Below are 24,253 nucleotides of genomic sequence, written 5' to 3' on the forward strand. Positions count from 1 at the left end.
ATCAATCTTTGGTATGCTGGCATAATCCTCATATCCACATTCAGAAGGGGATGCTGAATGGGAAAAATCATGGCAGTAATCATTTTACCTGCCTCTGCTCGTAATATTTCAGTGGAGAAATAATTTCTGCTAAAAATTAGGTATGGACATGCTACCTATTCTTCTTGGAAATATTTTAAAAGAGATTCCACCCACCTATCACATGGTTCTGCAGGATGAGTCATGAGCTCTGTAATGCCACCAAAAGGCAGATTCTCACACATTTGCTCATGGACCTCCGAGCTGGAGAGATTGGCCTTTCAGATCTGTCATGCTTAGTCATGTACCAGTGATGTACACTTTCCTTGGCACAAGGGCAATGGGGTTATTCCATTCCTTTTCAATGTCTGACTTCATTTTAGGGCTTCATCCTTTTCTCCTCTGTCTTGCCATCAAGTCTTGCTTCAGTCAGTTTCCAAAATCCAATTGCCTGCTTGCCGATGAGAGTTTCCATGGCAACTTCCATTGGTGGCATTATTGCCTCCATTGCTCCATTTGGTCTGTGCTTTGTGACACTAAGCTCTTCTTTCCAGGTTAGACCTAAACATTCCTGATTCTCTTTCCAGCCTCTTTGTTCTTATATTGTGCTTGACTTGGATCAGAGCCTCTCTGAGTTCAATTTCCATATTGAATTTTGTTCTCAGACCAGCCAGAGAAGAATCAGAATCCCAGTCACATTTTTAAACTCTACCCTTTCACAGAGTACTCAAGGGTCTCCTGCCTATTGGAGGTGGTGGCCATTAATGCTCTGCCCTGGAACACAGTTAGATAAGACAGAATGAAGCAATATCCACCCTTCCTCTGCAATAAACATATGCACATTCTTGGACCCCGCCTAGAAATAATTCTACATGTTAACTAATTGAAAACTCACTTAAGCATCATTTCTTTCTTATTGTCTTATATATGTCTTTTTTCAGGTGCATTCCTCTGATTGGAAATGTTTATTAGTCATTCACTCCTTAGTGTAAAATGGCTTTATCACCCAATGACAAATTGGCAATCCTGAATAAAGGTGGAAGATTGAGAAGTGGGGGTGTGGGGCAGGAGGTCATTTTTAAATGTAAAAAAAGTATGAAACAAGAAGGGAGATGATTCCTTCTGTAGGGAGATGTTCCAAAAACATAAAGATTCTAGAGCTGGAGGAAATGAGACAGCACTTTGAAGAACACAGCTTGGCGGTGCTGTTGATAAAGGAAGGTAAAAGGACAAAATCATTCATTTTGTAGACTTCTTCAGCACATTGGTGACAGTGCCTGCAACTGACTACCGGAAGCCACTGCCTTTTGCCCTTGACATGCTTTGGTAGATTGTGTTGCCTGCGTTTGTGCTGTATGTCACCAGATACAAATTGAAATCTTCCTCATGCAGTATTCTTAAAGAAACATCAGACGCATTTCAGATCTATCCCACTCTACCTAGAAGATGGACTTTGTTCCTTCCTTCCACATTCTCATTCTCTTTCCTCCTCTCCACTTTAATCTCTTCAGGAAAAGGCACATCAGTGGCCAGGCACAGTGGCTCACACCTGTAATTCCAGCACTTTTGAGAGGCTAAGGAGAGAGGATTGCTTGAGCCCACGAGTTCGAGGCTGCAGTGAGCCATGATTGCCGCACTGCACTCCAGCCTGGGTGAGAGAGCGAGACTCTGTCTCAAAACAAACAAACAAATAAAAAGGCACATCAGTAACCATTCTCATAAGGCTTGTTGCCTTACTGTCCAGAAGCATATAGTTAACAACATAAACACAAAAAGGAGAAATAAACACACAGTCTACTTAGTCACATAGGATGAATAGGTCTTTAGAAATCTTTGAAACACCAGGTATCTTGCTCTTTACTCTCTACAATGAGAGTAAAGGTTCTGTCTGGACTTGGCGTGATCAGAGTGTGGCTCCTTATCCTGCCTTTTATCTGGCCAGAAGCCCTTGAGGAATTTATTTAACCTCTTGGAGCCCAAGATTATCCAGGGAAAAGGAGAACAAAAATACGGCTCTCTTAGGGTTGTGAAGATCAAGAGCTAAAGTTTGTAATGTGTCTGGGAGTGTTAATCCAAACTAAATTTCAAGAAAGGTTATATTTAATACACACTGGTGAAAAAAATAAAGACTCTTTAGTTCTCAAGATCTTTTGTCCTGAAATTTTTCTATCAATATTCATCTAAAAATTTATCTAACAAAATAATTATTCAGTGACTCATGTGGACCAGCCAGCATAAAATTTGATATCATTCCTTTTTATGGATTTCAGTTGAGTATGCGACTTAGACTTATTTTGAAACCAAATCATGGGAACAGAGTCACCTTCATTAGACTCGTGATATTTGTGCTCTTGTTGGCTGGTTTAGCATTCTCTGCTTGCTTACTGTATTTGAAAAACCAGTCATGATTCATCGTAGAGTCTCAATTGTCTTGAGAGCCCATTCATTTCAATGCAATCAATATTTATGTGCCACTTTCTGTGTGCAGAGGGTTGTGCTAGACACCCAGAGGCAGGGAGTGGTTAAAGAAGAAAGAATAAAACACTGTTCTGTTTCAAGGAACAGTAAATATGGCTGAGAGCCAAAGCATCGAGCAGATGACTAATAGAAAACAATGAAGTGAATGCAATGAGCAAGTGATATGAAAAATATGGAGAGAGAGAGATTCATTCTGGCTGGGGAAAACCAATTAGTAGATGAGGTAGTATTTCCACCTAACCTTGTAGAATGAGCAGGACCTGACCCAGGAAGCTGGAAAGAGAGAGACACCTGTGTAGGCAAACAAGGTAAGCATCTATTAATGTATTGCTTCATTCAGGGAGCTAGTGAATTTGGTCTAAGTTATAGCTTTGGAAGCACAGAATCATGAAATTTTATAGCTGGAAGGGACTCTAGTATCTGATCCACTCATTTTAACAGCATGTGTTCAAGGAAAGTATGGAGATATGTTCAGAAAAGCATGCTAGATTAATTCACGGAGAGCCTGGAATGTCATTTGAAAAGGCTGGACTTCATATCACAGGTGATGGATATTTTCCAGAGGTTTTTGAGTAGTAGAATTGAATGCATTTATAGCTCTTATTTCTGCTTTGGATCCTTCTATAACAGGGGTTCTCAAAGCTGGACCAGTATCTGGAGAGTTTGTTAAAATACTGATTGCTGGCCCCCAATTCTAGAGTTTCTGATTCAGTAGGTCTAGGCGGGGCCCAATAATCTGCATTTCTAACACGTCCTCAGGTGAAGCTGATGCTGCTGCCTAAAGACCACATTTCAAGAACCACTGCTCTGTTGTACTCTACTGGTTCTCAACCGTGGATGTTCAATCAGGTCTTCTGAGGAGCTTCTAAAAAGTACTTAGGCCTGTGCCCTGCCTCAGGCCAGTTGACCGGGAAGCCCTGAGGATAGGAAATAGGCGGAGGTCGTTTTTCAAAGCTCCCAGGTGAAACCCCAGGTCAGCACTTCTCATATTCTCTCCTGCATAGGAATTCTGTCAAGACGCAGGTTCCTTTTTGGTAGGTCTGGGTTGAGGCCTGAGTGACGCATTTCTAATGAGTTCCCAGTGGATGTCAATGCTCCTGGCCAGTGGACCACACTTTGAGCAGCAAAGCTCAAGGAAATTCAATATTCTTCTTCTTTTTTCTTCTCCCTTTTCTCTCCAAGTTTCTATTTAGTGCTTGATTCAGTCTCTCTGTCCCCAGTGCAATGTCTCAATGCAATGTGGCCCCAACACACCATCCCTGAACCCCAATTTCAATTATGCCTCAAAAGAAAATCAAACCAGGCTGGGTGCGATGGCTCACACCTGTAGTCCCAGCACTTTGGGAGGCTAAGGCGGGCAGATCACTTGAGGTCAGGAGTTTCAGACCAGCTGGCCAACATAGTGAAACCCCATATCTACTAAAAAACACAAAAATTAGCCAGGCATGGTGGTGCAGCATGTAATCCCAGCTACTTGGGAGGCCGAGGCACGGGAATCATGTGAACCTAGGAGGCAGAATGTGCAACGAGCCAAGATTGCGCCACTGTACTCCAGCCTGGGCAACAGAGTGAGACTCCAGCTCAAAAAAAAAAAAAAAAAAAAACCGAAGAAAGAAATCAGACCGATTTGGGATTTGGCCAGCCATTGAGTTGACGTGGAGATGGGACTCTGGGCAGACACGGATGCAGTGCAGGTGAGTGTGCCCCCCACAGCCCAGGCCTAGACGCGTCCTTCTGTCCCCACCAACCCCTGCATGTGGTGCTTGGCAGGCCACCCACACGCCTTCATCGAACCTCTTTCTTACAAGCTCCTGAGCTTTGCCTGCCCACCTTCTCTCAGCAACTTGCTTTTTTCTTTTTCTTTTCTTTTTTTTTTTTTTTTTGCACAAATTACTCTTTTTTATAAGCATAATTCCCAAAGAGAGAATAAGAAGCTTTCTGGCATATCTATTAATCATGAAGGAGATTGGAAGCTGGGAATAAGGAAAAGGAGAAAGAGACCTATAAACTAAACAGAAAATGCCCATGTGAAACAAGCCTTCTCCGACAGGCCCCCTGGTAGGACCTGTACTCCTTTCCCTTACCTTAGATGCCTCTTTCCTTTTCGTGTGTGTGTGTGTGTGTGTGTGTGTGTGTGTGTGTGTTGGGGTGGAGGACGGACAGGGGTAGGCAGGGGAGCAGAGAGACTTTTCCCCTTTTATTTTCTTCCGTGAATTCTGACAATGGTTTGAAGTGCTCTTGCCTAGAAAACTGAACTTGGAGGAGTGAAAATGAAAACATTTCAAGGTTGTAAGGTGAATTTTCTCTTACAACCTTGGGTAGATCAACACCGGGACACCCAAATTATTTCGATTAAAGGAAGATATCTGAGTACAAGCTGCACTGTGCTGTTACTGAACAAAGAAAGAAAACAGTCATTGTTTTGCTAAGCTGTGTTTATATGAACAAAACCTCAGAGTTTAGCCCTTGAAATTCTTCACGGGACCTTGCGACATCACTTAGAAGGGGGAACTGATAATGTGTTTGCTGATTATAAGTGGGTGAGGACATTTTTGCAAGGGTTCCAGGGGCGACTTCCAAATGGACATGAATACAGACACATGCAGAGGCTGCAGGAATTCAGGCCAACTGTGATACTCTGTGATACTCACAAATTTGGGTCACTCTCTCAATTAGTTTAGCTCCTCATCTGTGTGAGTACAGAAACAAAAGCTACTTGGAGGCCTTGTGGGTTGGCAGAGCATCTTAAAATACCCTCCTAAAGAGGCAGTGCTGCAAATTCAAAACAGACTTTCAAAATAAACTCAGCAGGGCAGCACTCTGGGGGTGCCTCCAGAGCCAGCCCCCACCCCACCCCCAGTTCTCAGTTCTAGGTGTTTGAAACTGCAGTACCCTTGGCTATTACAATCCTCCTCTCCCCCACGAGCCTGCTTCTCCCTGGAGGAATCAATCACTCTGCAATACAGCTGAGATTTCTACCAGTCCAGATGCAAAGCATTCACAAACCCGACACACCCCCCGTCTTCTGTTAGTCATTATCAATCTTCCCATTGTGGTGGAGGGAATTAGGTGTACTTAGTGAGCTCTGGAATAAGTGGTCATGTGAAAAGCCAGGCATTTGACACATGCAGTAGGATCAGGACTTTAATCTTGGAGGTCGTCTAGGACATGGGGTGTTGTGCAGTAACAAGGACAGTTCTCTCAGAACTAAATCCAAATTCTGCCCTGTTTGTCTCAGGCATTTCTGCCACCAGAACAAACTTTTTATGCTTTGGAGCATAAGTACAGATCATCTGTTGTGCTTGAAAGTGGGTGTTTTTTTTTTAAAGGAGCTAATTCGGTTGTGCAATACCATCAAGAGGCGCCACTTGTAAATTATATTTAGGTGTGTGTGTGTTCCTCCCCTCGCGGGGCTGATGAATCATATCCATCTTCGTGTCATTATGTAACTCTACACTTGCAAGAAGGGCTGCAAGCCCCTGCCACACACCAGAGGCTCCTGCCCATCTGAGCTCCACCCAGCAGGAGGGTCTCTGCTCTTCCAACACCAGCCTTGGCCTCTCTGTTCCCAGTTTTAACTGAAGGTCTTGTGTTCAAATGGGATCAGCTGGCCACACTACCTGGTCTGGCTCTTTGCCCGTTTCTGGCCTCAGGCACTAAGGGTGTGGACATTAGCACGGGTCCTCTGGGCTTGGGGTTCCATCCAGACCTTCCTGTTCTAACAAGAAATCTGGAAGACTCCACGCCCTGGAGGCAGGAGGCAGGCCTGGGGTAAAACAAGATCTGCTGTGGGCATGGAGGACAGGACAGCGCTCCCTTTCCAGGTGGAAATATGGACAGGTGTGAAGGAGCTCCCTGTGCCGAAGCAGACAGGGGCCTACAAGTGAGAGGTTACTATTTCTATTACATGGCAGTAAGAATGAAGCCAAGAGTCATTGTGTATGCGGGGGAAGAACACAAGCTTGGGAGCCAAACTGGGTTTACATATTAGTCATGTCACTCATTTATTCTGTTTCTGGGATGAATTATTTAGTCTCTGTCAGCCTCAGTTTCCTTGTCATTAAAATAGAAATCATAAGTACTAGAGTCAAACTTCAAGACAGTATTTTTCTATATTAAAAGGCCATCAAATTCTGATTTGCTTCTCCAAGACTTCAGAATAAGGGAGTAACCTTGGGTTTTGCACCAGGATTGTTTAGTCTCTAAAATCTTCCCCATTCTTCCCTCCTCCTGCCCCACCCTGCCATCTCTTGCAAATCTAATGTGCTTTGGCATTCAGGCAGCTGTTACTCTGTGTGCTCATTAAAGCAAAACAGCTGCCATAACAATCAACCCCCAAACTTCAGTGGCTTATTGTAATAGAAGTTCTCTCAGAAGTTTGATGCAAGTGGTGAATGGGGTGCTCAGCTCCACGTGGACATTCAGGGACCCAGGAACTCCATCATCCTCAGCACATGGCCTCTAAGGGTGAAGAAGGTACATCCACTGGTCTTGGAAGGGACACATATCACTAGAGTTCATTGACAAAAAAGGCAAACTCTGTAAAATGTTGGAAGAGATTTGTTCTGGGCCAAATGTGAGTGACTGTGGCCTTTGACACAGGCTCAGGAGGTCCTGAGAATATGTGCACAAGGTGATTGGGTTACAGCTCGGTTTTATACATTTTTAAGGAGACAGAAGTTATAGGCACAGACATAAATTAATACACGGAAAGTGGTATATGTTGGTTTGGCCCTGGGCGAAGGAGGGGGGTACCTAACAGGCAGATTCAAAGATTTTCTAATTGGCAATTGGTTGAAAAAGTTAAGCTTTTCCTAAAGAATTGAAGTCAGGAGAAAGAAATGTCTGAGTTAAGATAAGGGTGGTTGTGGAAGCCAAAGTTCTTGTTGTATAGGTGACGCTCCCAGGTAGCAGACATCAGAGAGAATAGATGGTAAATGTCTCTTATGGGACCTTAAAACGTGTCAGACTCTTAGTTAAATCTCTCTTGGATCCTGGAAAGGGAAGGAGATTCTCTGTAGAATGCAAATGTCCCCCACTATTTGCATGGCCATTTCAAAATATGTCAAATAAATATATTTTGCAGTAAGTACTTTGATTTCCTTCAGGGTTATCTGTCTTGCGATACCATACCAGAGTCAGGTTGGAATTTTGTATCTTACTGCCACAAAGAGTCTGTGTTGTCATTCTTAGGATCTCCGTTAACCCTGGTTAGTTGTGCCTGAATTCCAGAGGGAGGGGGTACAATGAGGCATGCCTGACCCCCCACCCCCAACTCTACTGTCCTGGCCTGATCTAGATTTTCAGGTTTCTGTAGGATCCTATTGGCCAAGGGAGTTGGGGGTGGGTGTGTCCATTCAGCTGGTTATGGGCCTTAGAATTTTACTTTTGGTTTACAAGTTCATACTCAGTTGGAAAAACTAGTCACATGCCCCCACCTGGATGCAAGAGGGTCTAGTTGTGCAACCACTTCCCAGCCACTATTCTAACTAGGAATTATCCTTTCATGTCGTAATTTTTTCAGACTTCTAGATTGTGTGGGGCACTGTGCTGGGCATTTAGAATAAAATACATGATTAAGACCCAATCCTTGAAACTGTCCCCACAGGGTTGACAAGAATTGCGTGCTTGGTTCTGGACAGAAAAATAGTTACAATTAATCAGGCTGCACTCTGGCTCACTTCCTTGTTGCTAAAAGTCAGATGGTACTAGATACTATTTGCATACCATTGATCCTCTAGATGGGATTTCTGACATTAGAGCCGCAGGTTGCCTTATTGAGTTGCATTTATATTGTTCCTATAAACAGGATCTCTGAGATTAGAATCATATAAGGCTTTTGTTTAAGGGTCGGTTGCTTAAGATGTTTTCCAGACCCTGAATTCCAGCAACCAGTTTGAGGACCCTCACAGAGGAACGGGATCAGCATGAGAACACAGCTTCTTCCCCTCCCTGTCCCATGACTTCACCCTGCGCTCTTCGACTCATCAACCGTCTCCACACTTCAGCCCACTCCAACCCTTAAAAGCTTTAGCCCCAAATTCCTTAGGGAGATGGATTTGAGGTTCCCTCCCTTCTCCTTGGTCAATGACCCTACAATTAAGCCTCTTTCTCTGCTGCAACTTGGTGTCTCTGCATATTGACTTGCTGTGTGCATCAGGCAATGAACCCATTATGGTTACACCTATACCTCCAAGGAACTTGCCTTACATATTAGTAAACTATACTCCTCTTCGCTGGCTTGCAGCAATAAGATTGAGCCTTTGGCATGTCTTTTGATATATGGGAAATGAATACAGAGTACAGGGGAAAAGAAAATCAGCTAGTAATCAAATTTAAAGCCGGGAGGGATCTTGGAGGTCATCTGTACAAAAAAAAAAAAAAAAAAAAGGATAAGAAACATGAGACCAAGAGAATTTAAATGACTTGCCCAAATTCTTCTAGCTGATTAGTCCAAGAATCAGGTTAAAATCCTGCTCCTTTCATCTTCCAGTCTTAAACACTTCCTAATATGTCAGAATCTTTCTGACAACCGTGCAATATGTAAGAGTTTATGAGCTCAGTCCTGTTTTAGTGTGTGTTTAGGCAAAAGGGGCTCACAGTGAGTCCCAGTGTGGTGCCTTTTGTAGCTAACACTGCCAACATTCACCACTGTACCTGCAGAACATGCGGACATCATTGCTTCATTGGGAAATTATGTTGCCTCTTTGGAGTATGATCTTTGCCTCTTCTTTGAATTCTCCCTGCATTCAATAACACCTCAGCTCATGTGTCAAAAACCTGTCCAGTTCACCTCAGGTAATACTACCTGTCAGGTTTCATTTGTCCCATTTGAAGCCTAATGAGCCTCAAAAGTTTGAATAATGTTTTGTTTTCAACACACAGTGCTGTCTACCATGTACCCAAAGCCAATGGCCATATGTATAAACTAGTTTAGCTTGTATATAAAAGCATAATTATCGTGACCTCTCCCAGAGAGCCCAAGTGCATGAGTTCAAATGGCCAAGTCAACATGATCTATCAGCTCTGGTTAGATTGGCATAATCAGCTTTGACATACAGATATAAGGGGCACTTGGGGACTTTTGAGAGTGAGTGGTAATCCTGACTTTCAGGTCCCTGGTCAAATGGTATATCCAGTATGTAAGGGAGTCATTTTTCTTAATGGAGATTTCCTTTCATGGAGATGCTCCTGACCAGAAAACTTTGACTTCCACGAGCTCTCAGACTGGAGTATACTTCTCAGAAACACACTGACCTATGAGCCTGGAAGTCAGGCTATTCCTGAGGATTCCAAATCTCCTTTCTGGAAAAGTAGGAGTAGTGGATATATTTGAGTGAAGTGAGAAAAAAGAGTTTACCAATGTATATATAAGCTTCTTGAGCGTAAAGGCCATGTCTTCCTAATGTCCTAGTCTAGAGCTGTTGAGTGAATTCCACTTCTAGTCCTAATGAGTCTGGCAATTGAGACCCTGGAGAGGCTTGGTAAATGGTTCTGAGACTAAGGAGAAACGGTATATGCCCTGCAATTCTGAAGCTACTCTTCTCAGACAGGAGGTTTACATCGTATCAGAGCACATGACCGTGGCATTTCTATAATAAACCAGACCAGTTTAAGGGCCTTGGAATAATCTCCCTCTGTCTCTGTTGCTCTCTCTTTCTCGCTCTCTCTCTCCCCATCCCCCTCCCCCCCACCACCTCAAAGTGCCCATATCCAACTGGGAAAGGCTAGAAACTCTATAACCCATTTCCCAGTACGAAGATGTGTGTTTCTGGTCATGTGACCGAGTTTAAATTCCCTGGAGAGTCTCTGATTCTCCTGCAGTCTAAAATTCATGCACTCAGCTGTTCAGCTGGAAGAAACAGGGCTGGATGGGAAGACTAATTTCTTAATATATAAATAAAATGAAGTTTTCCTACTATCCTAGTCTTGGAAATTTTACCTAATATTAAGTATTTACCTACATTTCTCCAGAAAGCTACTGAGATGCTGATTTATCTTCTACAGACATGTTTTAGATTGTGCTGAAATGGCCAAGTTTTTCCTAAGTTGGCAAAAAAAAAAAAAAAAAAAAAAAAAAAATCCATTCCATGTGGCTGAAATCGGGCCCACTGAGATTTTCACCAAGGGCAAAAATACCTTGTGTGTGTGTCAAAAGCAGTTGGAAAAAACTGGCTCTATTTTTCTGCACCAACATCATCAGACTACTGGCATTCCAGTCAATTAGTTGGCATTGTTCTCTTTGGTGTGCATCAGAAGGGCCCGACTTAAGCTAGACTCAAAAACCTGCCCCTTCTTCTGGATTCTAAGTCTGAATGGATAGTTTATGTTCTTGTCCTCTCATATGCTGATCCTTGAAGAGTGCATACTACTGTTCAGTCATTCAGCAAAGATTTATTTTGAGCTTACAATTCATGGGTCACTGTTGGGCATTAGAAATTCAAAGATGAATAAGACATGGTCTTTATATATAAAGAGCTTACCTTAATGTCTAGAGAAGGAAACAAGTATCTTCCCAGATTGCCTTCATGTTGGGAGAGAGATCAAGTTCACTTCCGATGGTATGCAGTACTGCCTTACTGTATACCTCTAGTGGAGTTATGTATCTGATATTCTACGTGATTTACAGCCCCTCGGATACAATGTAAATAATATTCTGGACATGTGCAATGAAGCTGCTCTGGGAGGGGTCCCCAAAAGGCTTCCTAGAGGATGAGACACCTGAGCTTTGAAAAGATGAGTACATAGACCAAACTTAGAAGGACATTGCAGAGAATAACCTAAGCAAAGGAACACAAATATGGAACTACCAATAAGGAAAGGTAAAATTCAGTGGATGAGAAGAAGTGTGGCAGGAGATGAGGTTGCAGAAGGAGGCAGAAGCCAGATAGCAAGTGTCTTGCATGCCATACCAAGGAGTTTGAAATGCATCCGGTTAGTGCTGGAGAGAGTCTTTACAGGGTTATAACTGTGACTTGAATTTTTGAATGTTCACTTCGGAATCAGTGTGGAAAATGAACTTGTTTATGAAAGGAGTAAAGGGGTGGGCTAGAGAACAGGGAGATTAGTTAGGAGGCTATTGAAATAGCCCAGTAGAGAAGTGATGGAAATTTGAGTTAAGATAATGAGTTGAAAATTGACTCAAGACCTTTAGGAGGTGAAATTCACAGGTCTGTATGACTAGTAAGACATAAGAAATAAGCAAAGGCAGTTGCTGGGATTGAAAACCCTATAGGTGGATGATAAATGATTTAACCAGGATAGAGGACCAAGAATGAAGGTGCCTTTGGTAACAGAAACCATGAGTTTGACTTTGAATATGATGAGTTAGAAATTGGACCACCAGGAGGGCTGCAGAGATAAGTCTGGAGTTGGGGAGAGAGGTCTAGGCCACAAAAAGCAGTTTAGAACAATTGGTGTTTAGGGCATGGTGGAAGATACTCTCCTAAATTCCTAATTTCTTCCCTTCTCTGCACTCTAAAATGACCTCTGATGAACTTTCCTGATGATTTAACTTTTTCAAAGCCACCATTGGCAATCTATTCAGTCTTAGCTGTCAGATTGAATTACCACTTACATGGCCCTCTACTCGGTTTTTGCAACTCCAAGCCCCTTTCTGAGGTCTCTCTCTCTCTCTCTCTGCATCGCCCCCCACCACCCCCACCACCACCCATTGCTTCTAGTGAGATAGTTGAATAGACTTTCTCCTGGGCTCTGGTGCATCGTAATCCAGTAAAAGATCCAAAGTCCAATTTCCCACTCTCTCACTTTCACGCTTGTGGTCTTGAGTAAATTATTAAACTTCTCTGAACCTCAGTCTACTTATCTTTACAAGGAACTCCAGTAAAAATCTGAAAAATGTACTTTTTTGAAGTTGAAATGAGATAAAGTATAATAACATTTAGTATGTCACACCAGTAGATGCTCCACATTGTTTATTCAATCATCAGTTCTATAAATCAGAATCTATTAGAGTTGAAAGAAAACTTAGAGACCATCTCACCTCATTCTGTCAAATTCAAGAGAGAACTGGGCCCCAGAAAATGAAAATGACTTGACCAAGTTACATAGCCAGTTAGTGACAACTTTAGCCTTCATATTCTCATGTTTAACATTATACTGTGCTCCGACCTTCCAGGTTTTTTTGTTTGTTTTTTTAAGGGGATCTGTATCCCGATATATCACAACAACTGTATTGGGCTCCTGTGGAAGATGGGAAGATGAAGGCTGTATTCGTTATCTCTCATGGCACAACAAATTCCCACTAAATTAGTGGCTCAAAGCAACACATATCTATGGTCTCACAATTTATTGAATTGAATTGTGAAGTCTCAGCACAGCTTAACTGGGCCCTCTGCTCTGCTCTCACAGGGCTGTAATCAAAGGGTTGGCTGGGCCATGTTCTCATCCAGCAGCTTAACCAAGGGAGAATGCAGTCGCAAACTCATTGTCAGGTTGCCGGCAGAATCCATCTCCTTATGGCTGTAGGACTGGGTGACTGTTTTCTTGCTGGTTTTCAGCTGGGGGTCCACTCACCCTGGTGCCATCGGCCCTCTGACTGGTTCTCCATGATGTGACATCTGACTTCATCAAGGCCAGCAGGAGAGCATCTCTTTCTGTGTCTACTTGCAAGTCATATATATATAGTGATGGGACATCATTACGGGGGTGGCATCCCATCTCCTTTGCCATATTCCATGGCTTGGAAGCAAGTCCAGGTCCACCAGTCCTTAAGGGGAAGAGTCACACAGGGCTGGACACTGTAGGCCAGAGACCCTGGGTTGGGGGCACCTCAGAATTCTTCCCTCTGGAGATGCTACGGTAGATTTCATTGTGAGAGTGTCACAGAACACAGTCTGGTTGGCCCTCGGTCTCCTGTAATCACAACCCAACACACGGCACTGCTTTCAGGAAAGCTGCGCCTGCGAGGGCTCTGGGATGAGTGTGAGAGCAGAGTAAGGTGTTCTCAGGAGATGCTGTTGGGGCCAGAATGGCACCACAGGTCAGAGTGGTGCTGGTGCCAGTGAAAGTGCATGTGTGTGAGTGCGTATGTGAATGTATATATATGCATGTGAATGTGTATGTGTCCATGTATGTGTGTGTGCATGTGTCTGTGTGTGCATGTGCACGCACATGTGTATATCAAGTGTCAGGGGGTCCTTCCTGGAAGCTCATCAAGTGACTGCCTACCATTCGGCATTTTCTGGAGTGGCTCTTTCCGGAATTGTTGGTACACTCTGTGACATGAGTCACGCTGCCTCTTTATTAAAAATCCATCTTCTCCAGCTGAGGCAAAGCAAATATTTACCCACATCTAACCCTGGTCCCAGCCTTGGCAAATGTCTGTGCTTCTCTGTAGAGCTGTCCATGCCCTCAGGTATGGCTAAGTGAAGGAGACATCCTGCTCTTCCTCAAGTTCCCTGGAGACTGAACAATCAGAGGCTTTCTCTGACTCCAGGCCCCTGCTGCCAGTGAATCCTGCCCACCACCTGCCAAGTCTTCTTGGAACTCTGCTTTCACCATGCCACTTGCTTGATCAAGGTGTTTGGTGGCTTCTTCTGCCTAAATCCACATGCATTACCTTATACTCTAAGGTCTACCAAGCTTGTAATCCTTCTGCTTCCCACCTCTCCCCCTTACATACTGTAATTTCCCCAGTGCTTCTTAGCACCCACTCCAGTGAGGTCAGGCGTGTTAAAACTGAATGACGCCAGCTGCCGCATATCTGCTAGTGTGGTTCCACTGTCCCCCTTCCACTCCACCACAGTTCCCTTCTCACAGTACCTCCCATCAAAAGCATAATGCTTTCTAAGCCCACCTGAAACCTCACTGCCTCCCTGATTATACACAGCGGCATTCACTTGCCCCAGCTTTGACCTCTCTTAGCATTTGCTAACTGAACCTGAGTGACTGTTTTAGGCAACTTATTGTGCTGTGTGTTGCATTATTTAATTATTTCACGAGAGTGTGTCTTGTTGCTCTAGTGAGGTTATAAGTCTCTTAAAGATGGCCGGATGTGGTGGCTCATGCCTGTAATCCCAGGACCTTGGGAGGCCAAGACAGGAGGATCACTTGAGGTCAAGAGTTTGAGACCATCCTGGCCAACATGGTGAAATCCTGTCTCTACTAAAAATGCAAAAATGAAAACAAACAAACTTGGCCAGGTGTGGTGGCATGCACCTGTAGTTTCAGCTACTCTGGAGGCTGAGGCAGGAGAATTGCTTGAACCCAGGAGACAGAGGCTGTGGTGAACTGAGATGACAGCACTCCACTCCAGCCTGGGCAACAGAGTAAAGACTCTATCTCAAAAAAAAAAAAAAAAACAAGTCTCTTAAAGATAACATTTACATTTTTCCACTTTTTCTTTCTCCCTCTTTCGCCTTTTCTTTTCATGATGTTTACAATTTGAACTTTGGGCCTAGATGGACTTGTATTTCAATATCAGCTCCAACACTTTCTTCCTGTGTGAAATCTCTGTGGTCTTCATTTTTTCTCGTGCTTAAGTAAGGATAGCTACCCCATATTGTGGTTGAGGGAAGCCAGTGAAATAACATAGGGAAAGAAATCCCTGGCACATAGTAAACATTCAATTAATGAAAGAAATCATAGACTCCTTCATTTCACATGAATGACCATTTCTGTTCATTCCAGCAAGAAACAGCTGAGCACCTTCCATGAGCCCAGAACTGTGCTTAGGTGATGGAGAGAGATCGATAAATAAAATGATCATGTTCCTATGGACTGTAGAGGCTAGTGGCTATTTAGGCTTCCAGGAGTCTGCAGAATGTGTGACCAGAAGCCCTAATAGAGACCAAAATAGTTAGTGATTGTTGTAAAAAAAAAAAAAAAAAAAAAAATTGAAGAAAACCACTCACAATGAATCATTATTTTAAAAAAAGCCTTTTCATTGGTAGTATGTGCCAGCATACCTGTAAGCATTCATGGTGAGAGTGGTATAGGACTCCCAGCCACTGGTTTCCCCCACTATCCCCTGCTCCATGCAATGCTGTTAAAAATGGAAATGGGGGCTGCTTCTGCAAAACAGGTGACCAGATGGTGCTGTTTTGATGAGTTGTTAATGAGATGAAGACGGATGCCTTCCCAATATGCTGGAGGTGGGGAGAGGGGCTTATCACCTTCAATGTCCTCTTTCTGTCATCCAAGCCCTTCACCCTCCCCACACACATTCTTCATGCTTTTCAGAGATGGGGGAAATGTCTCATGATTCAAGTGCCTTCTAAAGCTCCTGGGAGACATTTCACCTAAGGCTGGTAACTAAGGTTGTTAATGTCATAAGTGCCTAATATATATCTGCTGACTGGTATCTCATTCTTTTGAGAGCTGTATCCTATATAACCTGCCCCAGATGAAGGAGATCAGCCTCCTGACAAGATCCTGCTGCACCGAAAGTTAAAAGTGGAACTCAGGAAAATTATCCTAAAGCTGCAGTGTGAATGTTTATTGGGTTGTTTTGCTCAAACGTGGGCTTTCTGAGGAGTTCAATGCTTTTCTCTCTCCCTTTTGTGGGTGGCTCAATGAAATGGAAAAGCTTCAACTTTAATTCCTATCAGAGTAAAACTGTAAGTGGTAGAAGTTATTGACTTTCCCTTTTATGGAACACAAAGTGCCTTGATTATTGAAATGCAATACCACATTATGAAAGTCCCAAAGGAACAGGAGGTTTCTTGTTTGAGAGGCACGCACTGAGCCAGGAAGTCTAGTGCCAGTCGTTGCAGAGGAGAAGGAGAGCATCCCATTGCCTGCCAAGCCCCCTGAGCACCCTGCAGTGGGCACTCCCACATTTTTCCCTGGCATTTGGCATCTCAGGCTGTCTGGGCTGAGGAGTCGTTCCATTGATGTTGGTGTGTGCCATACGTCACCCATAGGCCTGCTGAATACAGAAAGTGTTCCCCAAGGAGCTTAAAGGAAAAGAGAGCTTCAGGCCCCTAGAATCCCCATGGTGGAGAAGAACAAGAGGCAATTCTGCATCTGGGAAGCCCGCAGCCCTGTGTCATTGAGGGAGAGACAGTTTTCCATTCTAGCTGTTCTTGCACCTATCTCTGACCCATACTTGCTGTTAACACACTGTCCATTTTCACACTGCTATAAGATACTGCCCAAGACTGGGTAATTTATAAAGGAAAGAGGTTCATTAGACTCACAGTTCCACATGGCTGGGGAGGCATCAGGAAACTTGCAATCATGGCAGAAGGGGAAGCAAGGCATGTCTTACATGGCGGCAGGAAAGAGTGAGAGTGAGCGAGCAGGGGAAATGCCAGACACTTATCAAACAAACCAGAATCTCATGAGAGCTCCCTCAGTATCATGAGTACAGCATGGGGGAAACCACCACCCCGTAATCCAATCACCTCCCACTAGGTCCCTCGCTCAACACCTGGGCATTACAACTGGAGATGAGGTTTGAGTGGAGACACAGAGCCAAACCATATCACTTGGATCAGGTCAGATTGGGGGAATTTCTGACCAAAACTCCTGACCTCCATATGATGACTGCTTCTGATGGGTTTCTCTCACTCCAGACTTTCCCAAGACATCTCTTGTGAGAGTTGAATGGGAAAATAGGCATCATCAAATGACCGCCGAATGGCTTGCTGGATTTAGCAATAGTAGCAACCTCTATATGGTGATCTTTTCCTGTGTGCCTGGCACTGTGCTAAGAACTTTACATACCATTGTTTGCCAAGGAGCCAGACTAGAAAAGTCTCCTTATTATCTGCAGTTACTGATGAGAAAACAAGGCCCAGTGATGTTACGTTAGGTACCCAGGAGCACACAGCCAGAAAAGACGACAGCTGGAGTGCCAATCCCAGTCTCCTGATGCTAGAGTCTCAACTCTTAGCTACCATACTACACATCACGCTACAGGTCTAAAAGAAAGTCTCCAAAAATGTTGACTTTCATTTTTCATCCTTCCATTTCCCATGAAATGTCCACTCCTTTGTGTTTTCTTTTCTGCTTTATGCCCCCTGTCTGAGTCTGTTCAGGCTGCTCTAACAAAAACATAGACTGGGTGGCTTACAAGCAGCAACTTATTTCTCATAGTTCTGGAGTCTGGGATGTTGAAGATCAAGGCATCGGCAGATTTGGTGTCTGGTGAGGGCCCACTTCCTGGTTCCTAAATAGCTATCCTCTCTGTATGTCCTCATATAGGGGAAGAGGCCAGGAAACTCTCTGGGATCTCTTATCAAGGCATTAATCCTTCCTCCATGACCTAATCACCTTCCAAAGGCCCCTCCTCCAAATACCATCACATTGGAGGTTAGGTTTCAACATGGGAATTTTTTTTTTTTTTTTTTTTTTAAGGCAGATTCTCATTCTGTCACCCAGGCTGGAGTGCAGTAGTGTAATCTCAGCTCACTGCAACCTTTGCCTCCTGGGTTCAAGCATTTCTTATGCCTCAGCCTCCTGAGTAGCTGGTATTACAGGTGTATGCCACCACACTTGGCTAATTTTTGTATTTTTAGTAGAGACAGGATTTCACCATGTTGGCCAGACTGGTCTCAAACTCTTGACCTTAAGTGATCGGCTTGCCTTGGCCTCCCAAAGTGCTGGGATTACAGGCGTGAGCCACCGTGCCCAGCTTCAACATGGGAATTTGGTGGAAGACACAAACATTCAGTCCATAGCACCCTCCAGTCTCCTATCAAACCAAAGATTAGCCCATATTAATTCGGTTCATTCTTAAATATACCTACTGTTTTGGCACAGTATGTGCTGGAGTTCTACTCAACTTCACTGGATACTTATGCTAGCCCTTATTACTGCCAATCATTCCACAAGCACAAGAAACCGAATAATGGTCTCTTGGTCTAGCTTGATGGGGAGGGTCCAAGAAAGGGGAGAGTGGTGGAGCATGGAAAAAAGGAGCCGAGGGAGACTTTAACCCGGGCTTTGTGACTGCTGTAAGCACAGGAAACTTTGCCAGTGGGCAGTTTATTTGGCAAGTTTGAGCATTAAGAAGTAGGATTATGCTAGCAGTGTTGATCAGGTTACCATCACCTTATCCCAGCGATCACTTTCAGCATCACAAAAAGTAGGACCACCTGTGGATCCTGATGCAATTTGCTATGAAGTATGCAGCAGCATCCGTGCAGTCATTTTGTCAAAAGTATACACTAAATTTTATCTAACTTCCAGTTTATAGAAAATATAGGGGTTAGAGAACCAAGATAAATGACTCAATGAGCAATAATCAGACAAATCCAGAAGGCAGAGCACTCCCCAAGACCCCTGCTAGTCTCTCCTGGTGGTCAAGAACATGAAAAGAAACATGCGGGGACAGAGGTGTGGATGAGGCTGATCGAGGTTAAAAGAGAGTAAAGAAATATAATGACTAAATGCAATTTGTAGACGCTGATTGGCTTCTGCTTTGAATAAACGAGTCATAAAACACACTGGGGCAACAACTGAGGAAACTTGAATAGAGAACAGGGATGATATGATATACAGGTCTTATTAATTGTGTTAGGTGCGGTATGGGCATTGTGATTATATAGAACAAGGTTAGTTTATACAGATGCTGCTAAAGTCTTCAGAAGTAAAATGTATCTTGAATTTACTTTAAATACTACATTAAAAAATTAAAGTATATCCAGAAAAATGTTAACACTTTAAAATTCTAGGTGATGGGTATATGGTGTTCATTATATGAAACTATCATAACTATGATAAATCTAATGAAATGGAAAATTACAATCTTGGTTTGGCAGTGTGAAAGCAATGTAGTGATTTATAAAACCTATTTAGGGGATAATTGCCGTGAGTACAATGGCTATTAGGGACATTGTGAATGTGTCAGGTTCATTTTGGGGAGTCTTTTTGATTCCCAAACCACCATGTCCAAGTGCACTCAGAGGGCTTCTGTGCGTGGAGTGGACGGAATCTCCTTGTGTGGCATGGCCCAGCTTCAGATGCACATGGAGGGAATAATGCCTGAGACTGCAAAGATCCCCACGGCCAGAGGCCTCCATGAGGCAGGTTTGGGAGGCTGATCAACCAATTTCACTACCAACATTCAGCCGGATCACAGCAGGGAGAGGCAGCAGCTGTGAGGGGCAGGGAGGATGCCACATTCCTGGCCTTCAGTCATCGCTTCCTCTGTCTCTCTTCCGTCTTGGGATTTCACAAGTGGCTGTTCCCTTCTTCTGCTTTCTTCCATAGGCTGGACCCATCCTCTTGCCTCCCTTACAGGTCCATGGCATCCGTCACTCAGCATTTCTCCCACTTCACTTTTCCAAGCTTGCTCCACTTCCTGATGCTTTCCACCATTTCCTCAACTGTTTTTTATTTTTTCTTCAAGCTTTTCTTGCTGAATTTTTGTATGATTCTCCTGTCCCATTTTTACTGAACTTAAGAATTGTATCACGATTTATATTGCAGTTCTCTGTTTGTCAGCTTTTTTCCCCTGGTACCATCTGCTTCTTTGTAGAAGACTGGTGATATACAGGCAGATACACACACACACACACACACACATACACACACACACCTTTGGTAGATGTCATGGCAAGTTTGAATTTGTGCATGTACCGAATGACGCTTAGGAAAATGCTTAGTGAGGAGTGAATTTGTTCTTCAAAACCAGAGCATGCATTTAACATTTGGATCATATTTGCGAGTTTCATTTTTGTCTTGCAGTAACAGTATTTTTCTCCCAGTGGTAAGAGCAGCTCATATTCACCTTTCCCTAATGCTGAATTCTCCGCTTACTTCCCTTATGTTGCATCCCGGTTTGTTTGGGTAATTTAGGTTTTGAGCCATTCTTCTCTTGTTAGAGTCTGTAATGCCTCTTCTAAATTGAAATTCTTCCTTTAGGGAGCCAAGAACTCAGATGCTTCTAAATTTACATCTGGGTAACAGATTTGCTACAAAGTTGGACTACTGGGGAACAAATTCAATGTTTCAGAAATTTTACAAAGAGTTGCATTCCTCAAGGCCTCATCCAGTGAGTTCCGTCACTGGGGACAGATGGTCTACTTTAAGTATAATCAGGAAGTTTCAGAAACATGACATAATGTTTATCTCTCCTAAGATTTTTATCTTTGATTTGGCGTCTGAGAAATACTCCTTGTGCCCATCTCTCGCTCCCTCTTTGGCAGATTCTGACAAAAATAATGTCTAGAAAGGCTTTTGCATTGTCTTTTATAAAAAGAACATATTTGCTTCTAATAATACATGTTGGCTATACTTTAACACTTTTAGATCATATAAGCTCAGTTTCTTTTTCTCTTATGAAAAATAATGTGCTTTATTTAGAGCAAACGAATAAGCCACAAGCTCTCTGAAAAAAGATGATTATAGGAGAAGATCCCAAAAGGTAATCATTTTGGCCCAGAGTTGTGATCAAAGTTGTCCTTTATATCTGTCCTACCTCTGACATTTAGACACAAGCTCTCACTGCAGGGAGTCTCTTGAGAGCGTGTCTAGGATGGCAGGAAGGATGGCATTTCATAAGATGGGTCTGACTACATGATGTATGTTCAGTAATTTACAAAAAAAATCTGAAATGCAAATCAAATTTAAACCATCTTCGTAACAGTAGGAAAATGCTCCCCGCCCCCAACCAACTGTGCCAGTTCTTTTGAGGAAATAGTATTTATTGAGAGGAGAAAATACATGTTTGAATTTTTCCAATTGTTCTCTATGCTGAATATTCTTCATTTAAAAGTAGCACACATATTTTTCCTGCCGTCTTTACTTGCAAAGGTGTTATGTCTACAACTTCTTTGGTGCCTCTGTGCACACTACGGCTTGCGCACACACATACCCTGTCACTACTCTCTTATATTCTATAGGATCGTTTTATGGAGTTCAAAGTCCTCAAAGCTTGCAGGGAAGGGAGGAGGAGGGCTAGGGAAAAGGACGATTGTGCTAAGCCTGAGTGTAAACTCCCCTGAAGCGGAGAATGACTCACATTCTCTGTGACATGAGTCACTCCCATGCAAAACTGGAGTTGTGAGCTACTACTTTGCCTGTAGCTGTTTGTTCAGAGGCAGATGGAAGGCAGAGGCTGCGCAGAGAACGGAGAGCTGTGCCTGAAGAGCCTTGGAGCACTCACTCTGCTAGAGGAAGGCCACTGTGTGATCACCTTTTCTCCTTGGCTAGAGCTCAGAATATTCAGTTCCCTAAAGTAAGGCACTGCTAGTATTTTTTACCTAAGGAACTGAGCCAGAGAGAAGGTTAATCTGCAAAACAAAATGAAAAAAAATTGACTAGCAACCGATAGAAATTAACAGAGAGGAAAAAGGGAAAAACTAATGGGGTAAAAACCCAAAGGGTTTCTCGATCAGTTAAATTAAAGCTTACTCATTTAATGAGAATTGATGCTTATTTATCCTTAGTTGTATATAAAACAGTAGAAAGTTGTTGATTTAATAGGAAAGTTTAGAAAAGATAAGGTATTAATTCTGCATTCTACAAACTCATTAACCAGGAGTGCTTGATTTCCTAGAAAGAATGGAACTTCACCTGTCATAATTATTGAGATGATAGATTCACCTCTGATTTCTCAATTATAAATAGAATCATCAAATGCTGAAGGCAAGGACCTTGTCTAAACAATCTCCACTAGGTTATATATTTGAAAATGTTTGGAACTACTGTGAAAACTTGATAGTTCTCAGGTCTTAGTTCATCAAAACCTAAAGTGAGACATACCTCCACACACACAGTGGGTGTTCATCCCTACACTTTCCACCTCCCCACACTGGCCTCCTTGAAGGAGGCTTGGAAGAGTCTATGGCTGGCTCTGCATTGGTCATGCACTCCTCCATGGCTGCTTCGCTCTGTGCCCCCGGCTTTCCTAGGCATCTCCTCTCAGCCTGACCTCCACTTCCGCTTCCTGTCCTCCATCTCCAACCAACAACTTAAAGGGACCCTCCCCAAGGAATTGTAACCTGTGGACTTTCACTAAGGGGAAATCTCAGATACAGCTAGGGGCTCAGGGAGTGCAGCTAACATGCAACTTTGGGAAGATGGGTTTTGCTTTTTTATCTTGGACATTTTTCTAGTTTGCCTTGAGAAAAATTAGAGCTGTTCTTCAGAAAAAAAAAAAAAAATGAGAAGGTGGTAGGTCTTGTCTTCAGTCTTTCCAATTTCCCAAGAAGCACCAGATCACATCCTCTTAGGACCAAGAACTCTTCACTTCCTACCTAGCTACCTAGCCCAGATTCATCATGTCGGTTACCTCTGTAATATGGTGTTAGTTTATGATCGCTTAACATGAGTGTTGTGGCTCCCTGCTATACTTGCTTTTTACTGGTTCTTCTTGAAAACTAAAAAAATAAAAATAAAAATTAAAAATCCTAAAGGAAGAATTCTCTAGTTGTAAAGTTGTGTCAACATACTCAACACTGAGGGAAGCATTTGAGAAACCTTTCTAAGTCCTTTGTCATCTCATATAAGCAGGTATTTACCTGTAACCACTCCCAATATTAGGCCAACTTGTATTTGATCATACCACATAGCCGTGATCTGATTTGGGTCTCAGCACTCTTGGCAACACGATAGAATTCTTTGAAGGACCTCCCTGCCATCAACACTTCCTAAATTCCCAAAACCCCTGTGCCATTGAAATCTACCCAGGAGGGGAGTCTAACATGCAAAATTACATGTGACTCTTCAGCAAGGTGGAGAAGAGGAGGCAGGTATGATGGATTTGCTGGCTTCTGGTTTACTAGTCCCTGGTACAGATGAAATGAATAATGTTTGTACTCAAATAAACATACTTACCTTTCTTTAATTCCCAGATAATGTTTTGTCGACAGCTACGATTTAACTTTAACTTACGGATTTCCTTATAATTTTACAATGTAGTTACTTCCTAGGACTCATTCTGTGATGGATACTGAGTAAACTCTTATTTTTGCTTCGTTTAATTACTCTGTATTTATAAAGTATAGTGGGAATGGTTTTACCCTGACTTATTTTTGGATAGTTCAATAAGGGCTATGGAGGAAGAGTGTTTAAATGAGTTTTTTGGTTTGATTTTTTTGAGACAGAGTCTTGCTTTGTCACCCAGGTTGGAGTGCAGTGGCATGATCTCCGTTCACTGCAATCTCTGCCTTCTAGGTTCAAGTGATTCTCCTGCCTCAGCCTCCCAAGTAGCTGGGATTACAGCTCCTGTCACCATGCCTGGCTAATTTTTGTATTTTTAGCAGAGACAGGGTTTCGCCACATTGACCAGGCTGGTCTCGAACTCCTGACCTTAAGTGATCTGCCTGCCTTAGCCTCCCAAAGAGCTGGGATTACAGGCATGAGCCACCGCGCCCGGCTGTGTTTAAATGATTATTAATGTGGTGCCACGTGGAGTGGGAAAAGGGCGCTGCTGCTCTGAGTGAGCCCTGAGCAGCCTTGCCTTAGCAGCAACAGCTGGGAATGAGCAGTGTCTCCTAGGATCGCACCTCCGTGAAGGAGGGGTCTGAGCTAGGGCCAGATACCTGTAGGATCCCGATACTGCCTTCCCTCTGCTTAGAGGACTGTAACCATGTTATCCCAGAAATGATGCATTAAAAACCATGAAGCTGTTCTCCCTGCCTCTGGAAGAGATACTTCTTTTTTTTTTTTTTTTTTGAGATGGAGTTTCGTGCTTGTTGCCTAGGCTGGAGTGCAATTGTGCAATCTCAGCTCACTGCAACCTCCACCTCTTGGGTTCAAGCAATTCTCCTGCCTCAGCCTCCTGAGTAGCTGGGATTACAGGCATGCGCCACCACACCCGGCTAATTTTGCATTTTCAGTA

The 24,253-nt window shown here is 43.3% G+C and overlaps 1 protein-coding gene across 9 annotated transcripts in view; it reads left to right on the forward strand.

Annotated features, from left to right (window-relative positions):
• MBNL2 (muscleblind like splicing regulator 2) overlaps window positions 1-24,253 on the forward strand; it is a 397,414-nt gene that overhangs the window by 125,878 nt on the left and 247,283 nt on the right. For 2 of the 9 annotated variants that reach the window (XM_045376806.2, XM_074021294.1), the window contains exon 1: window positions 4,137-4,190. The exons of the other annotated variants lie outside the window; for them this stretch is intronic. The gene's annotated coding sequence lies outside the window, so the exon portion shown is untranslated. Of the gene's footprint in view, window positions 1-4,136; window positions 4,191-24,253 lie in introns of those variants that run through there. 9 annotated transcript variants of the gene reach the window in all.

This window comes from Macaca fascicularis, chromosome 17 (genome assembly GCF_037993035.2).
Source record: "Macaca fascicularis isolate 582-1 chromosome 17, T2T-MFA8v1.1".
NCBI lineage: Eukaryota > Metazoa > Chordata > Mammalia > Primates > Cercopithecidae > Macaca > Macaca fascicularis.